We start from the raw sequence: 17977 nt of genomic DNA on the forward strand, positions 1-17977 counted from the left end.
TGTTTTCATCCATGGTGCAAAACTAGGAAAGGAATGCAAATCCTTGTATTTTCATACAGAAAGTGTGTGGAATCATTGATAAAACCCTTGAAATTAGCACAAGATAAACCCTCAAAATGGGGTTTGTCAAGAATCCTGCTTGGTTAGAAGGTACATAAGATCAGAACAACATGGTTAGTATAAACAATAACCTTAGAACCAATTAAATAGGATCTAAACTTATCAATTGTATAAATAACAGCTAGTAATTCCTTCTCTATAGTTGTGTAATTTTTTTGCGTCTCATTCTGAACATGACTGGCATAATAAATGACATGCATAAGCTTGTCTTGTCTCTGTCCCAAGATAGCCCCTATAGCATAGTCACTAGCATCACACATTAGTTCAAATGGAAATTTCCAGTTGGGTGGGGCAATGATAGGTGCAGAGAGAAGCTTTTCTTTTAAAGTATCAAAAGCATGCAGGCATTTCTTGTCAAAAACAAAAGTAGTTTCAGCAACCAACAGGTTGCACAGGGGTTTCGCAATATTGGAAAAGTCTTTTATAAACCTCCTGTAAAATCCTGCATGTCATAAAAAACTTCTTATTGCCTTAACATTAGTAGATGATGGTAATTTTTCAATTACTTCCACCTTGGCTTTATCAACTTCTATTCCCTTGTTTGAAATCCAGTGTCCAAGAACAATTCCCTCAGTTACCATAAAATGGCATTTTTTTCAGCTCAAAACGAGGTTTGTTTCCTGACACCGTTTCAAAACTAAGGCCAGATGCTTAAGGCAAGAATTAAAAGAATAACCAGAAACATAGAAGGCATCTATAAATACCTCAATGAACTTTTCAACCATATCTGAAAAGTAGAAAGAATGCACCATTAAAAAGATGCTGGTGTAATGACCCAACTCCTGGTATGCCATAGTGATAGAAAAAGCCAAGTGTTACCAACTTGTTCTTCCTAGTTATTAACTATTATTTAATATATGAGCTTGATCCTTGTTAGAACGTTGCAAATTTTACGAGTAATGTTTTTTTAATTAACTTATATCATTGCGAGTGATGGAGTAAAATAAAACATAAGGACAATAAACAAAAGTGCTAGGTGGGAGACACCACACTGATACGTAAAAAAAAATTAAATTTCACGTATAACCACCGGCAAGTATACCAGGTCGCATCAAGTAGTAAAACTCACTAAGAGTGAGGTCGATCCCACGAGGATTGGTAGATTAAGTAACTTTGGTTAAATGATATTCTAGTTAGGCAGACATATTGTGTGATTTCTTGAGATTCTTATCTTGAAAGTAAATTGCAGCGAATTAAATAACAAGAAATTTAAAGGACTAAAATTAAAATAGACTAAACTAAATAAATGGAAATTTAATAGCAAAAACTTAAAGTGTAAGAAAGTAAAGGCTGAATTGTAAATAACAGAAGTTTAAAGTGCAAGGATGTAAAAGCTGAATGTAAATGGCGGAAAGGTTGAAGTGTAGGAATGTAAACAAGGGATTTGGGTATTAGGAAATAAGAAATTCAAAAGAGCAGAAGTAAAGATTGATGATGGGTGAGATCACTAGGGATCAGATATGTTGATTTCTCAAGAATTAATGATGATCAATTCCTTCTCAATCATGTAAGATAGACCCATGGCAGAATGCAAGAAATTGGGTCCCAATCTCTTGGTGACTCAATTTCTCTCAACACAATCAATTTCCACTCTCGTGATCTAATTGATCATGAGAAGAGATGAAGTTCAATAACTAATCCTTAATGCCACACAACTCTCAGGATCTCAATTAAGGGTGGTTACATCTCACATACCAACCTAGAATATATCAATCAAGAGAATTATGAGAGGATAAGCTTTAAACTGACTTCTATGACTCCTTTATCAAGTTCATCATATAATTCAAATAGATTCAATCCCTCTCTTGATAGTAATTAAATCTGTGAAGAACAAGAGTTCCCTTTTAGATGAATTCACTTGAACTGAGAGGAAAAGAAGAGTTATTAATTCATTGAAATCAACAGATATGGGGTTTAGTGATTCGTAGCTCCAAATAAAAACATAAATGCAAACTAGAAATTAAACTAAGCATAAAGATAAAAAAGAGAAGAAGACTGAAAATAAGAATGAAACTGAATGTAATATAAAGTCTGAGCAGAAAGTAAAATTCAATGCAAAAAGGTACAAAAGAGATCTAAAAGAAAAAGAGGCTGAGAAGAAGATCGAGAAGTTAAAAGTGCTAATTCTAAAAGTATCCAAAAGCCCCTTCTAATGATTAAATTCCTGCTATTTATACTAGTTCAGTGGCCTCTTCAGGTGTACTTGCAAGTGGCTTCAAGTGGGCTTTCTAATTGATCCGCTACTCTGCTCCAGGAGAACATAGCGCTTTCAGGAAAACGGAGTGCTCTTATACCCACTCGTACGCGTCCTGGACGCGTGTATGTCGTTCAGCATTTTTGGCACTTCCAAGCGTACGCGTCTCCCACGCGTATACGTCGTTCAGGTCTTCAGCATTTGTCACGCGTATGCGTGACATACGCCTGCGCGTCCTTTGCAGCGCTCTCCAAGAGAGCGTAGCGCTCACGGTAAAAACACTCTCCCACGCATGCGCGTCACCCCACGCGGACACGTGGACTTCAAAGTATCACTTCCACACTGTCACTCTATCCACGCGTTTGTGTCACTCTTTACACATGCCTTACCCACGCGTACGCGTCACTGACACGTATGTGTCGATAATCAAACTTTGAATCCCATTTTGAGAGTTGTCGCAGGTGCTCTTTGAAAGAGAGCGTAGCGCTCTTGGCTGAAGAGCGTTGATCTCTACCACGCGTATGCGTCGTCCCACGCGTATGCGTGGCCTTCCAGAATTGCCACTTCGACGCGTATGCATTGTCCACACGTACGCGTCCCTAGTAAAGAGTATGCTGCAGGGGAACGTAACGCTCTTCACATGAACGTAGCGCGCTTCTCTGTTCTTGATCACAAGGACAAAATGCATAAAAGCTCTGCCATCTTTTGCACTCACTTTTTATAATTCATTCATTCACATTTCTTGGGTTATTTGCATAGAATTGGCCAAAAATCACTTAGTCCTTAACAAATTAATGCATGAGGATCAATTTCATCAAGGTGCTTGTTTATTTCAAAGAAAATGGATGAAATGAGACTAAAATTAAGTAAACTAACTAGCTAATCTAGCTAAAATGCGAATGCATCACAACACCAAACTTAAACCTTGCTTGTCCCCAAGCAAGAAAAGAACTATCTCGTTCAGCATTTTTGGCACTTCCACGCGTACGCGTCTCCCACGCGTATGCGTCGTTCTGGTCTTCAGGATTTGTCACGCGTATGCGTGACATACGGCTACGCGTCCTTTGCAGCGCTCTACAAGAGAGCATAGCGCTCGCGGTAAGAACTCTCTCCCACGCATGCGCGTCACCCCACGCGGACGCGTGGACTTCAAAGTATCACTTCCACACTGCCGCTCTATCCACGCGTTTGTGTCACTCTTCACACATGCCTCACCCACGCGTACGCGTCACTGACACGTACGCGTTGATAATCAAACTTTGAATCCCATTTTGAGAGTTGTCGCAGGTGCTCTTTGAAAGAGAGTGTAGCGCTCTTGGTTGAAGAGCGTTGATCTCTACCACGCGTACGCGTCGTCCCACGCATATGCGTGGCCTTCCAGAATTGCCACTTCGACGCGTATGCATTGTCCACACGTACGCGTCCCTAGTAAAGTGTATGCTGCAGGGGAACGTAACGCTCTTCACATGAACGTAGCGCTCTTCTCTGTTCTTGATCACAAGGACAAAATGCATAAAAGCTCTACCATCTTATGCACTCACTTTTTATAATTCATTCATTCACATTTCTTGGGTTATTTGCATAGAATTGGCCAAAAATCACTTAGTCCTTGACAAATTAATGCATGAGGATCAATTTCATCAAGGTGCTTCTTTATTTCAAAGAAAATTCATGAAATGAGACTAAAATTATGTAAACTAACTAGCTAATCTAGCTAAAATGCGAATGCATCACAACACCAAACTTAAACCTTGCTTGTCCCCAAGCAAGAAAAGAACTATGCACAAAGGTTTCTTTTAATTGGAACGGGTTGAGGAATTGCCTGTAATGCCTTGGTGAGTGAAGTGATTAAGTGAAAGTGGGGTGAACTCTGAATTTGGTGCTCATGCAAGGATTCCGGTGCTTATTAATCCCTACATTATGGAAGTCTTATATCTTAAGACTTTCATTCAAATGATATTATGGAAATCTCTTTATCCTTGAAGCAGCATTTATTTTCTAACATTTTTCTTTTCCTTTTGCATCTTGGCCTCAACTCTAGGTGTCATGTCTCAAAGTGGCTTTTTAAGATAAGTTTTCAATCAATACTCCCAAACCAGTTGGTCTAAGGTATTAGGTGTTGAAGCACCCCTTAGGATTTACTTGCTCATGCCTCTCTCTTTGACACAACTCTACCATAAGTATTTAACTAGGATAATAACTCTTTGAGTTCTTGTTTCTTTCTTTTTCTTCCTAGTAATTGATGCTCAGAGCATTGAGCCTTGTTCTTTGTTCTTCTATTTCTTTTGTTTTCTTTTATTGCTGCTTCTTGGATCAATAGATGTTTAAGAATTTTCACAATACTTCTTTGAACTTTATTTCCTGCCTATGAGCTCCCATGCAGATTTTCACAAACATGCAACCTCAATACACAATCATACAATCAGAACCACCATTTCTCTTAATCTTTTGCTTGCCTCAAAACAAATTTTTGATTCCTCAATCCTTCTTTTTAAAGAAATGTTCTCTATTTGCATTCTTATAGATATTGAGTGCAAGCAATTTTTCAAGAGTATGGTGCTATGATATATCAAGCATCTTAGTTATTAAGCTACAAAGAAACTATACTAAGCAGACAAACAGGGGCACAACATCAACTTCAATTATAATAATTTTAAATACAAGACAATCAATTAAAAATACAACCTTTTGGAGTTCACTTGCTTTACTCCTTATTATCATTATTGTTGGTCTTTACTTTCCTCTTTGTCTCTTTGGTTGATGATGCTTAATCCTTCCAAAAATTGAAGTGACTGCCTACAATGAACTTTGAAAGTTGCTTGTCCCCAAGCACTTGAAAGGTAATTATCATGCATATATGCTTATGAATTCTTGAACTACAAGTGGTGTCCGGACACCAAACTTAGTTCCTTGCTTACTTCTATATGCCAAATAGAGTGCATCTTTCATGCATGTATACTACCTCATGTGCTTTAATCCTATGAGGAAATAAAGTACAGAACTAAAAGGTAAACAAATGAAATGCAAGTTTAGTCAATCTCTATGATTGTTTGGAATTTGTGACTATTCATAATTGTCTCAAGGGTTACTTTGTGCTTAATCAATGTTACTGGCGGGACACCAAACTTAGTCTCATGCATTCACCCTTGATTTTGTTTCTCTGTTGGTGTAGTCACATTGGTGTGGAACACCAAACTTAATTCCTCACAATACACAGAAATTGAACAAACCATTTATTTTGAAAAGGGTATGAAAGAGTAGTTACCTAAGGTTGGGTTGCCTCCCAACAAGCGCTCTTTTATCGTCACTAACTTGACAGTTGTCCCTCATTAGGGAGGATGATGATCATAGTGCCTTAACCCTTACCCTCTCACCATGAGCTTCCTTCTTGTATCATTCTTGATGATTTTCACATGTTCAAGTGAGAGGATTTTGTTCACTGTGTAGTATCCAGAAAAGTGTGGAGATGTTTCCATTTGTTGGTAGGTTAGCATCACTTTATCCCCTGGTGATAAGCCTTCAGTGCGGATTTTCTTATTTTTCCATCCTCTTGGAACTTTGTTCTTGGGACTCTTTTCTTTTCCAAGAGGTGATTCATGTTTTGGGGTCTCAATTTTTTGAAGGTCCTTGCTGAGAATCTCAGATATATGCTTTGGTTGTAGTTCCTCTTCTATTCCTTGAGCTTGTTGCACCACTTCTACCTCTTCCTTTCCTTTACAACATGAGCTTAAGTGCATTGGGAGTGTCTCATTGGTGCAGTGATTTAATAACCACAGACTAACCGGCAAGTGCACCGGGTCGTACCAAGTAATACCTCAGCTGAGTGAGGGTCAATCCCATGAGGATTGAAGGATCAAGCAACAATGATTGATTAATTGGCTTAGTTAGGCAAGCAGAAAAGGGTTTTGAGATATTCAAAAGGTTTAAATTTGAAAATATCATAAGGCAGGTACGCAAGTAAGTAAGTTGAAAATTAAATATTGGAGAGACAGTTAAGGTTTCAGAGTAATCTATTTTTCCGGATTAACTTTTCTTACTAACTATTTTAATCATGTAGGATTTAATTTATGGAAAACTATATGTGACTAGACCCTAATTCCTTAGACCTTTCTAGTCTCCTCTAAAATTCATTAACTGCCAATTCCTTGGTCAATTAATTCTAATTAGAAGCTGCATGATCAACTTCTAGTTTAAATGCCACAAAAACTCTAATTACCCAAAAATAAAAGGATTATATGTCACATATCCTGTAAAATCCAGATAATTAAAATTTAGGAGAATATGTTTTCAAGCTGTTGTTCAAGTAAAGAGCTTTTCCAAGTTTTACAAGAACCCAAATAGAAAGAGGGTCATACTTCCGTTCCACCCAAATTCATAAGATAAAGAGCAAAAAAAATCTTAAATTATAAATCCATACATGAATTAAAATAGAAAAAGCAATAAAATCAATCCATACAAATAGACAGAGCTCATAACCTTAACAATGGAGGATTAGTTACTCATGGTTCAGAGAAAAATAGGATTCTCATCAAAATGTACAGAGTTCCAATCTGATGGCATGTAAATTGGTATCTAATTTCCTAATGGAATCCCCTTTTTATAACTAATCCTAATTAATTTAAAATCTAATTTCTAAAATTAAAATAATATCTTTTCCTATTTTAAATACAAATTTGAATTTAAATCAGAATTAACTAACTACTCCGTGTCTTGTAACGTGGGGACCAATTGGCTTCACTGGATCCGCGCCTAACTTGGGAGCTAAAATGGGGCCCAAAAATCACCCCCAGCGTTTTCTGCGTTTTCTGCACGTGGCGCATGTCACGCGTATGCGTCAGTCACACGTACGCATCGCTGGTCTTCTTTGCAAGTCACGCGGACGTGTCGGTCACGCGCACGCATCGGTCTCGCACACGCATCACTGTGAAATTCTTCAAATCACGCGTACACGTCAGTCACGCGTACGCGTCGCTCCTCGCTGCCATCTCTTTTGATTCTTGTGCTGCAGAAACTCCACCAAATCTAGCCAAATGCTATCTAAAACAAAAAAAATTTACAAAAGACTTAAAGTAGCATCCATATTGGCAAAAAGATAATTAACTCATTATTAAACTCAACAAATTAGAAGCAAATTTACTAGGAAAAGATAGGAAAGATGCTCACGCATCACAACACCAATCTTGACTTGTTGCTTGTCCTCAAGCAACCAAAATTAATATAGGCTTAGGATGTGAATTTGCATGAGAATGAGAGTTCGATTAAGCTCATGTCTCTTCTTATAGTGGGGTTTACAACTGCAATCCTGAATAGTTTTGGCATCTCACTCTCCTTTAAATCAGAAGGATGTTACTGTCATTCGGAATTAGAATCCGAATAATATTATGAATTCTCTGATCTTTTGTTGCTCAATTTAATCCTTGAACACATTAATTTTTCTTTGGTGCTTTGCATATTGAGTCTAGCCGTGACTTTAAATGTTTTGTCTAAAGGATTACTTGACACAGAAACACCACAAGCACTTAACTGGGGAAGTTTCTTTAAGTTCTAAATATTTTCATTATTATTAATTTTTTTTCAGTTACTCCCATACAGTAGTTGATGAGCGGATAATTTATACGCTTTTTGGCACTGTTTTTAGTATGTTTTTAGTATGTTTTAGTTAGTTTTTATTATATTTTTATTAGATTTTATTTAAAATTTACTTTTCTGGACTTTGCTATGAGTTTGTATGTTTTTCTGTGATTTCAGGTATTTTCTGGCTGAAATTGAGGGACCTGAGCAAAAATCTGATTCAGAGGCTGAAAAGGGCTGCAGATGCTGTTGGATTCTGACCTCCCTGCACTCGAAGTGGATTTTCTGGAGCTAAAAAAGCTCAATTGGCGCGCTCTCAATTGCGTTGGAAAGTAGACATCTAGGGCTATTCATCAATATATAATAGTTCATACTTTTCCCGAGATTTGATGGCCAAATAGGCGTTCCAAGTCAGCTTCAGAATTCCTGGCGTTAAACGTCGGAACTGGCACAAAAGTGGGAGTTAAACGCCCAAACTGGCACAAAAGCTGGCATTTAACTCCAGAAAAAGTCTCTACACATGAAAGCTTCAATGCTCAGCCCAAGCACACACCAAGTGGACCCCGTAAGTGAATTTTTACGTCATTTACTCATTCTTGTAAACCCTAGGTCACTAGTTCACTATAAATAGGACTTTTTGCTATTGTATCTTCATCTCATGACACTTTACACGTTTCTCATTGTATCTTCTACGGCATGAGTCTCTAAACCCCATGGTTGGGGGTGAGGAGCTCTGCTGTGTCTTGATGGATTAATGCAATTACTGCTGTTTTTCATTCAATCATGCTTGCTTCCATTCCAAGATATCACTTGTTCTTAAACCTGATGAATGTGATGATCCGTGACACTCATCATCATTCTCACCTATGAATGTGTGCCTGACAACCACCTCCGTTCTACCTTAGATTGAGTGAATATCTCTTGGATTCCTTAATCAGAATCTTCGTGGTATAAGCTAGAATTGATGGCGGCATTCAAGAGAATCCGGAAGGTATAAACCTTGTCTGTGGTATTCTGAGTAGGATTCAAGGATTGAATGACTGTGACGAGCTTCAAACTCCTGAGGGCTGGGCAACCGACAGATGATTAGCCGTGCTGTGACAGAGCGCGTTGAACATTTTCACTGAGAGGATGGGAGGTAGCCATTGACAACGGTGAAACCCTACATACACCTTGCCATGGAAGGAGTCTTGCGTGCTTGAAGAAGAAGACAGTAGGAAAGCAGAGGTTCAGAAGATAGAGCATCTCCAAAACCTCAACCCGTTTTCCACTACTGCAAAACAAGTACTTATTTCATGTTCTTTTGCTTTTCACAATCAATCCTGATAATTTTTGATATCCTGACTAAGAGTTACAAGATAACCATAGTTTGCTTCAAGCCAACAATCTCCGTGGGATCGACCCTTACTCACGTAAGGTATTACTTGGATGACCCAGTGCACTTGCTGGTTAGTTGCTCTTTAAGAGATGTGCAGACGGAATGATCCGCAGATGTGTACCGAGAGAGGAAGCACAAAGGATCCTGTGGCATTGCCATGGATCACAGTATGGGGGACATTTCGGAAGTGAGCGAACGGCCACTAAGGTCCTCCAATGTGGCTTCTACTGGCCTACTCTCTATAGGGATGCCCGAGAGTTTGTGCGTAACTGTGACAGTAGCCAAAGAGCTGGTAACTTGCCTCATGGTTACGCCATGCCTCAACAAGGGATCTTAGAGATTGAATTGTTTGATGTATGGGGTATTGACTTCATGGGTCCCTTCCCACCATCATACTCAAACACTTATATTCTGGTGGTAGTAGACTATGTATCTAAATGTGCAGAAGCGATTATCACACCCAATAATGATACCAAGACCGTGCTGAAATTCCTCCAGAAACACATCTTCAGCAGGTTTGGTGTTCCTAGAGTACTAATCAGTGATGGGGGCACTCATTTCGGCAATAAACAGCTGTACTCTGCTATGGTCCGATATGGAATTAGCCATAAAGTAGCAACTCCGTATCATCCACAGATAAATGGGCAAGCTGAAGTCTCTAATAGAGAGCTAAAAAGAATCCTGGAATGGACTGTAATTGCCCATAGAAAGGATTGGGCAAAGAGCTTGGATGATGCTCTGTGGGCATACAGAACAGCATTTAAGACTCCTATAGGAACCTCTCGATACCAACTTGTGTATGGCAAGGCATGTCATCTACCCGTGGAACTGGAACATAAAGCCTACTGGGCAACCAGATTCCTAAACCTGGATGCTAAGTTAGCTGGAGAAAAAAGATTGCTCCAGCTAAATGAGCTAGAGGAATTTAGACTCAGTGCCTTTCAAAATGCAAAAATTTATAAGGAAAAGGCAAAAAAGTGGCATGATAAGAAGTTGTCATCCAGAGTCTTTTAGCCAGGACAAAAAATTTTGCTCTTCAACTCTAGGCTCAGACTATTCCCAGGAAAACTAAAATCCCGATGGAGGGGCCTGTATGTGATTACAGGAGTGTCACCATATGGATATGTTGAGCTTCAGGATATTGATTCTGAAAAAAAGTTCATTGTTAATGGACAGAGAATCAAGCATTATCTTGAAGGCAATTTTGAGCAGGAATACTCAAAACTGAGACTTGAGTGATTCTCAGTGAAAGTCCAGCTAAAGACAGTAAAGAAGCGCTTGCTGGGAGGATTTCTTTTACTTAATAAAAGTTTGATATATATTCTTCAAGGTTGATCATCAAAATTGAAGGAATTCACAGAGTTACAGAAGGATTCAGTGAAAAAAGGAGAGAAAAGGAGTTTGCTGGCAAGAAAATGCCAGTAAAGGGCACTCTGGGCGTTAAACGCTGGAATGGATACCATTCTGGGCGTTTAACGCCAGAATTGCAGCATCCTGGGCGTTTAGCAAAACGCCCAGTGATAAAGGAGTTTCTGGCATTTAATGCCAGCCAGGGTGCCTGGCTGGGCGTTAAACGCCCATAATGGCCAACAATTGGGCATTAAACGCCAGAATGGATGTGATGAGCGGATAATTTATACGCTTTTTAGCATTGTTTTTAGGTAGTTTTTAGTAAGTTCAAGCTACTTTTAGGGATGTTTTCATTAGTTTTTATGTTAAATTCACATTTCTGGACTTTACTATGAGTTTGCGTATTTTTCTGTGATTTCAGGTAATTTCTGGCTGAAATTGAGGGACTTGAGCAAAACTCTGATAGGAAACTGACAAAGGACTGCTGATGCTGTTGGAATCTGACCTTCCTGCACTTGAAATAAATTTTCTGGAGCTACAGAACTCCAAATGACGCGCTCTCAACGGCATTGGAAAGTAGACATCCAGAGCTTTTCCGCAATATATAATAGTTTATACTTTATTCGGATATTGATGACGTAAACTGGCGCTCAACGACAGTTCCATGTTGCTGTCTGGAGTAAAATGCGAGAAACACGTCACGACCCGGAGTTGAACGGCCAAAGCACGTTACAACTTGGCGTTCAACTCCAAAAGAAGCCTCAGCTCGTGGATAGATCAAGCTCAGCCCAAACACACACCAAGTGGGCCCCGGAAGTGGATTTATGCATCAATTACTTACTCATGTAAACCCTAGTAGCTAGTCTAGTATAAATAGGATAATTTACTATTGTATTAGACATCTTTGTTCTCAGTTTTATTTTATTCTTCATCTGAGGAGACTATTGATCACGTTTTGGGGGGCTGGCCGTTCGGCCATGCCTGAACCTTTCACTTATGTATTTTCAACGGCGGAGTTTCTACACACCATAGATTAAGGGTGTGGAGCTCTGCTGTACCTCAAGCTTCAATGCAATTACTACTATTTTCTATCCAATTCGAATTATTCCTATTCTAAGATATTCGTTGCTCTTCAAATTGATGAATGTGATGATCCGTGACACTCATCATCATTCTCACCTATGAACGTGCGTGATTGACAACCACTTCCATTATACCCTAGACCGGGCGCATATCTCTTGGATTCCTTAATCAGAATCTTCGCGGTATAAGCTAGAATTGATGGCGGCATTCATGGGAATCCGGAAGGTCTAACCTTGTCTGTGGTATTCCGAGTAGGATTCCAGAATTGAATGACTGTGATGAGGTTCAAACTCCTGAAGGCTGGGCGTTAGTGACAAACGCAAAAGAATCAAGGGATTCTACTCCAACCTGATTGAGAACCGATAGATGATTAGCCGTGCTGTGACAGAGCATTTGGACTTTTTTTACTGAGAGGATGGGATGTAGCCATTGACAACGGTGATGCCCTACATACAGTTTGCCGTAGAAGGGAGTGATAAAATTGGATAAAAGCAGAAGGAAAGCAGAGATTCAGGAGGAGCACAGCATCTCCATTCGCCTATCTGAAATCCCCATCATTGGATTACATGAGTAACTTTATCTTTATTTTATGTTTAATATTTATTAATTTTCGAAAATCCATAATCAATTACTATCCGCCTGACTGAGATTTACAAGATGACCATAGCTTGCTTCATACCAACAATCTCTGTGGAATCGACCCTTACTCACGTAAGGTTTATTACTTGGACGACCCAGTACACTTGCTGGTTAGTTGAACGGAGTTGTGACCACACATAGTAAAGAGCTATTATCTCGAATTAAATTTCATACAAGTACAAAGAGTACGAATCATAATTTCGTCCACCAGGTTTTTGGCGCCGTTGCCGGGGATTGTTCGAGTATGGACAACTGATGGTTCATCTTGTTGCTCAGATTAGGTAATTTTCTTTTTATTTTCTTTTCAAAAAGAGTTTTCAAAAATCTTTCAAAAATTTTTCTTTATTGTCGTTTTCTTAAAATATAATTTTCAAAAAAAATAATAAAAATACAAAAAAATCATAAAATCATAAAAATAAAAAATATTTTGTGTTTCTTGTTCAAGTCTTGAGTCAACTTTTAAGTTTGGTGTCAATTGCATGCTTTAAAAAAATTTTCTTGCATTTTTCGAAAATTCATGCATTCATAGTGTTCTTCATGATCTTCAAGTTGTTCTTGACAAGTCTTCTTGTTTGATCTTGATGTTTTCTTGTTTTATGTTGTTTGTTGTTTTTCATATGCATTTTTTGTTTGTTTGTTAGAGTCCATGCATTAAAGATTTCTAAGTTTGGTGTCTTGCACGTTTTCTTTGCATCAAAAAATCTTTCAAAATTATGTTCTTGATGTTCATCATGATCTTCATAGTGTTCTTGGTGTTCATCTTGACATTCATAGTGTTCTTGCATGCATTCTTTGTTTTGATCCATAAAGAAAAGAGAAAAACACAAAAATGACATTTTTAATTTTTCTATCTCATCATTAAAAATTCAAAAATCAAAAAAATATATTTTCCTTATTTTTCTCCAAATTTTCAAAAATTTGAGTTGACTTAGTCAAAAAATTTTAAAATTAGTTGTTTCTTACAAGTCAAGTCAAATTTTCAATTTTAAAAATCTTATCTTTTCAAAAATCTTTTTTTCAAAAATCATATCTCTTTCATTTTTTCCTTTTTTTCGAAAATTTTAAAAATCTTTTTCAAAATATTTTCAAAATCTCTTCCTTATCTTTATTTCAAAAATTTTGAAATTACACTAACAATTAATGTGATTGATTCAAAAAATTGAAGTTTGTTACTTTCTTGTTAAGAAAGGTTCAATCTTTAAATTCTAGAATCTTATCTTGTAGTTTCTTGTTAGTAAAGTAATTAATTTTAATTTTAAAAATTAAATCTTTTTCAAACATATCTTATCATATCTTTTATATCTTATCTTTTTATCATATCTTTTTCAAAATTTTATCTTTTTCAAAAATTTGATTTCAAAATATCTTATCTAACTTCTTATCTTCTTATCTTTTCAAATTTGATTTTAATATCTTTTTCAACTAACCATTTGACTTTTTATTTGTTTCTTATCTTTTTCAAAACCACCTAACTACTTTTCCCCCTCTAATTTTCAAAAATACCTCCCTCTTTTTCAAAAAAAAAAAAATTCTTTTTAATTGTTTAAATTTTAATTTTAATCATATCTTATCTTTAATTTTCAAAAATCACTAACCACTTTTTCAAAATTATTTTCGAAATTCTCTATCTCTCCTTTTATCTATTTATTTATTCACTAACACCTCTCTTCATCTCAGATCATCACCTCTATCCTTACCCATTCTTCTTTACTACTCTGCCCTTTTTTTCTTCTACTAACATAAAGGAATCTCTATACTTTGACATAGAGGATTCCTCTTTCTTTTCTTGTTCTCTTCTTCCCTATATGAGCAGGAACAAGGAAAAAGACACTCTTGTTGAAGCTGATCCAGAACCTGAAAGGACTCTGAAGAGGAAACTAAGAGAAGTTAAACTACAACAATCTAGAGGCAACCTTTCTGAAATTTTTTAATAAGAGAAGGAGATGGCAGCCGAACCCAAGAACAATAATGCAAGGAGAATGCTTGGTGACTTCGCAAAACCAACATCCAAATTTGATGGAAGAAGCATCTCCATTCCTACCATTAGAGCCAACAATTTTGAGCTTAAGCCTCAACTAGTTGCTTTAATGCAACAAAACTACAAGTTTTATGGACTTCCATCTGAAGATCCTTACCAGTTTTTAACTGAGTTCTTGCAGATTTGTGAGACTGTTAAGACAAATGGAGTAGATCCTGAAGTCTACAAGCTCATGCTTTTCCCTTTTGCTGTAAGAGACAGAGCTAGAACATGGTTGGACTCACAACCTAAAGATAGCCTGGACTCCTGGGATAAGCTGGTCACGGCCTTCTTGGATAAATTCTTTCCTCCTCAAGAGCTGAGCAAGCTTAGAGTGGATGTTCAGACCTTCAAGCAAAAAGATAGTGAATCCCTCTATGAAGGTTGGGAAAGATACAAGCAGATGACCAAAAAGTGTCCTTCTGACATGTTTTCAGAATGGACCATATTAGATATATTCTATTATGGTCTATCTGAATTTTCCAAGTTGTCATTGGACCATTCTGCAGGTGGATCTATTCACCTAAAGAAAACGCCTGAAGAGGCTCAAGAACTTATTGACATGGTCGCAAAAAACCAATTTATGTACACTTCTGAGAGGAATTCCATGAATAGTGGGACGCCTCAGAGGAAGGGAGTTCTTCAAATTGATACTCTGAATGCCATATTAGCTCAGAACAAAGTGTTGACTTAGCAAGTCAACATGATCTCTCAAAGTCTGAATGGATGGCAAAATGCATCCAACAGTACTAAAGAGGCAGCTTCTGAAGAAGCTTATGATCCTGAGAATCCTGTAATGGCAGAGGTTAATTACATGGGTGAACCTTATGGAAACACCTATAACTCATCATGGAGAAATCATCCAAATTTCTCATGGAAGGATCAACAAAAGCCTCAACAAGGCTTTAACAATGGTGGAAGAAATAGGCTCAGTAATAACAAGCCTTTTCCATCATCTTCTCAGCAACAGACAGAGGATTCTGAACAGAGCCCCTCTAATTTACCAAACTTAGTCTCTGATCTGTCAAAAGCCACTTTAAGTTTCACGAGTGAAACAAGGTCCTCCATTAGAAATCTAGAGGCACAAGTGAGCCAGCTGAGTAAGAAAGTCATTGAAACTCCTCCCAGTATTCTCCCAAGTAATACAGAAGAGAATCCAAAAGGAGATTGCAAGGCCATTGAAGTAATCAATATGGCCGAATGCACAAGGGAGGAGAAGGACGAAAATCCTAGTGAGAAAGACCTCCTAGGACGTCTCTCAAACAAGAAGGAGTTTCCCATTGAGGACCTTAAGGAATCTGAGGCTCATATAGAGACCATAGAGATTCCACTAAATCTCCTTCTGCCATTCATGAGCTCTGAAAACTATTCCTCCTCAGAAGAGGATGAAGATGTAACTGGAGAGCAAGTTGCTCAATATCTAGGAGATATCATGAAGCTGAATGCCAAGTTGTTTGGTAATGAGACTTGGGAAGGTAAATCCCCCTTGCTCATTAGTGAACTAGATACATGGATTCAGAAAACTCTACCTCAAAAGAGACAAGATCCTGGTAAATTCTTAATACCCTGTACCATAGGCACCATGACCTTTAACAAGGCTCTGTGTGACCTGGGGTCAGGCATAAATATTATGCCACTCTCTGTAATGGAGAAACTGGGGATCATTGAGGTACAACCTACCTTATTCTCACTTCAATTGGCAGATAAGTCAGTAATACAAGCTTATGGATTAGTAGAGGACGTGTTAGTAAAGGTTGAAGGCCTTTACATCCCTGCTGATTTCATAATCTTAGACACTAGGAAGGAAGAAGATGAATGCATCATCCTTGGAAGACCCTTCCTAGCCACAGCAGAAGCTGTGATTGATGTTAGCAGAGGAAAATTAGTCCTTCAATTGAATGGGGATTACCTTGTGTTTAAAGCTCAAGGACCTTCCTCTGCAACCATGGAGAGGAAGCATGAAAAACTTCTCTCAGTACAGAGTCAAAAAGAGCCCCCACAGTCAAACTCTAAATTTGGTGTTGGGAGGCCACAACCAAACTCTAAGTTTGGTGTTGAGAAGCCCCCTCATTCAAACTCTAAGTTTGGTGTTGGGAGGCCCTCATCATGCTCTGAATATCTGTGAGGCTCCATGAGAGCCCACTGTCAAGCTAATGACACTAAAGAAGCACTTGTTGGGAGGCAACCCAATTTTTATATATCTAATTTAGAAGCGCTTATTGGGAGGCAACCCAATTTTTATTTATCTATATTTCTATTGTTCTTTTATGTTTTATTAGGTTTATGATCATGTGGAGTCACAAAAAAAATACTAAAATTAAAAACAGAATCAAAAATAGCAGAAGAAAAATCACACCCTGGACGAAGAACTTACTGGCGTTTAAACGCTAGTAAGGTGCATCTGGCTGGCGTTCAACGCCAAAATAGAGCATGTTTCTGGCGCTGAACGCTAGAAACAAGCAACATCCTGGCGTTTGAATGCCAGGAATATGCCTTGAGGAAAGCTGGCGCTGAACGCCAGTAACAAGCATGGAACTAGCGTTCAACGCTAGAAACATGCTACACATGGGTGTTGAACGCCCAGAGTGTGCATCACTTCGGCGTTTAAACGCCAGAATGGTGTGCAAAGGCATTTTACATGCCTAATTGGTGCAGGGATGTGAATCCTTGACACCTCAAGATCTGTGGATCACCTCAGGATCTGTGGACTGATATCTTCCATTCTACTTTATTTTCACACAACACAAACCCCCTCTTCTACACCTTGACCAAAACACCTTCCCTTACTCTCCTCCATATTTTATTCTTCTTCTTCTTCTCTTCTTTCTTCTCTTGTTCGAGGGCGAGAAATATTTTAAGTTTGGTGTGGTCAAAGCATAATCTTTTTGTTTTTCCATTACCATCAATGGCACCTAAGGCCAAAGAATCATCTAGAAAAGGAAAAGGGAAGACAAAAGCTTCCACCTCCGAGTCATGGGAGATGGAAAGATTCATCTCCAAAAGCCATCAAGACCACTTCTATGATGTTGTGGCAAAGAAGAAGGTGATTCCTGAGGTCCCTTTCAAACTCAAGAAAAATGAGTATCCGGAGATCCGACATGAAATCCGAAGAAGAGGTTGGGAAGTCCTAACCAACCCCATGCAACAAGTCAGAATCTTAATGGTTCAAGAGTTCTATGCCAATGCATGGATCAATAGGAACCATGATCAAAGTGTGAATCCGAGTCCAAAGAATTATCTCACAATGGTTCGGGGGAAATACTTAGATTTTAGTCCGAAAAATGTGAGGTTGGCATTCCACTTGCCCATGATGCAAGGAGATGAACGCCCCTACACTAGAAGGGTCAACTTTAATCAAAGGTTGGACCAAGTCCTTATGGACATATATGTGAAAGGAGCTCAATAGAAAAGAGACTCCAAAGGCAAGCCGGTTCAACTAAGAATACTGGACCTCAAGCCTGTGGCTAGAGGGTGGTTAGAGTTTATTCAATGCTCCATCATCCCCACTAGCAACCGATCTGAAGTTACTATGGATCGGGCCATCATGATTCATAGCATCATGATTGGAGAGGAAGTAGAAGTTCATGAAGTCATCTCCCATGAAATCTACAAAATAGCCGATAAG

Source organism: Arachis duranensis, chromosome 2 (assembly GCF_000817695.3).
Source record: "Arachis duranensis cultivar V14167 chromosome 2, aradu.V14167.gnm2.J7QH, whole genome shotgun sequence".
NCBI lineage: Eukaryota > Viridiplantae > Streptophyta > Magnoliopsida > Fabales > Fabaceae > Arachis > Arachis duranensis.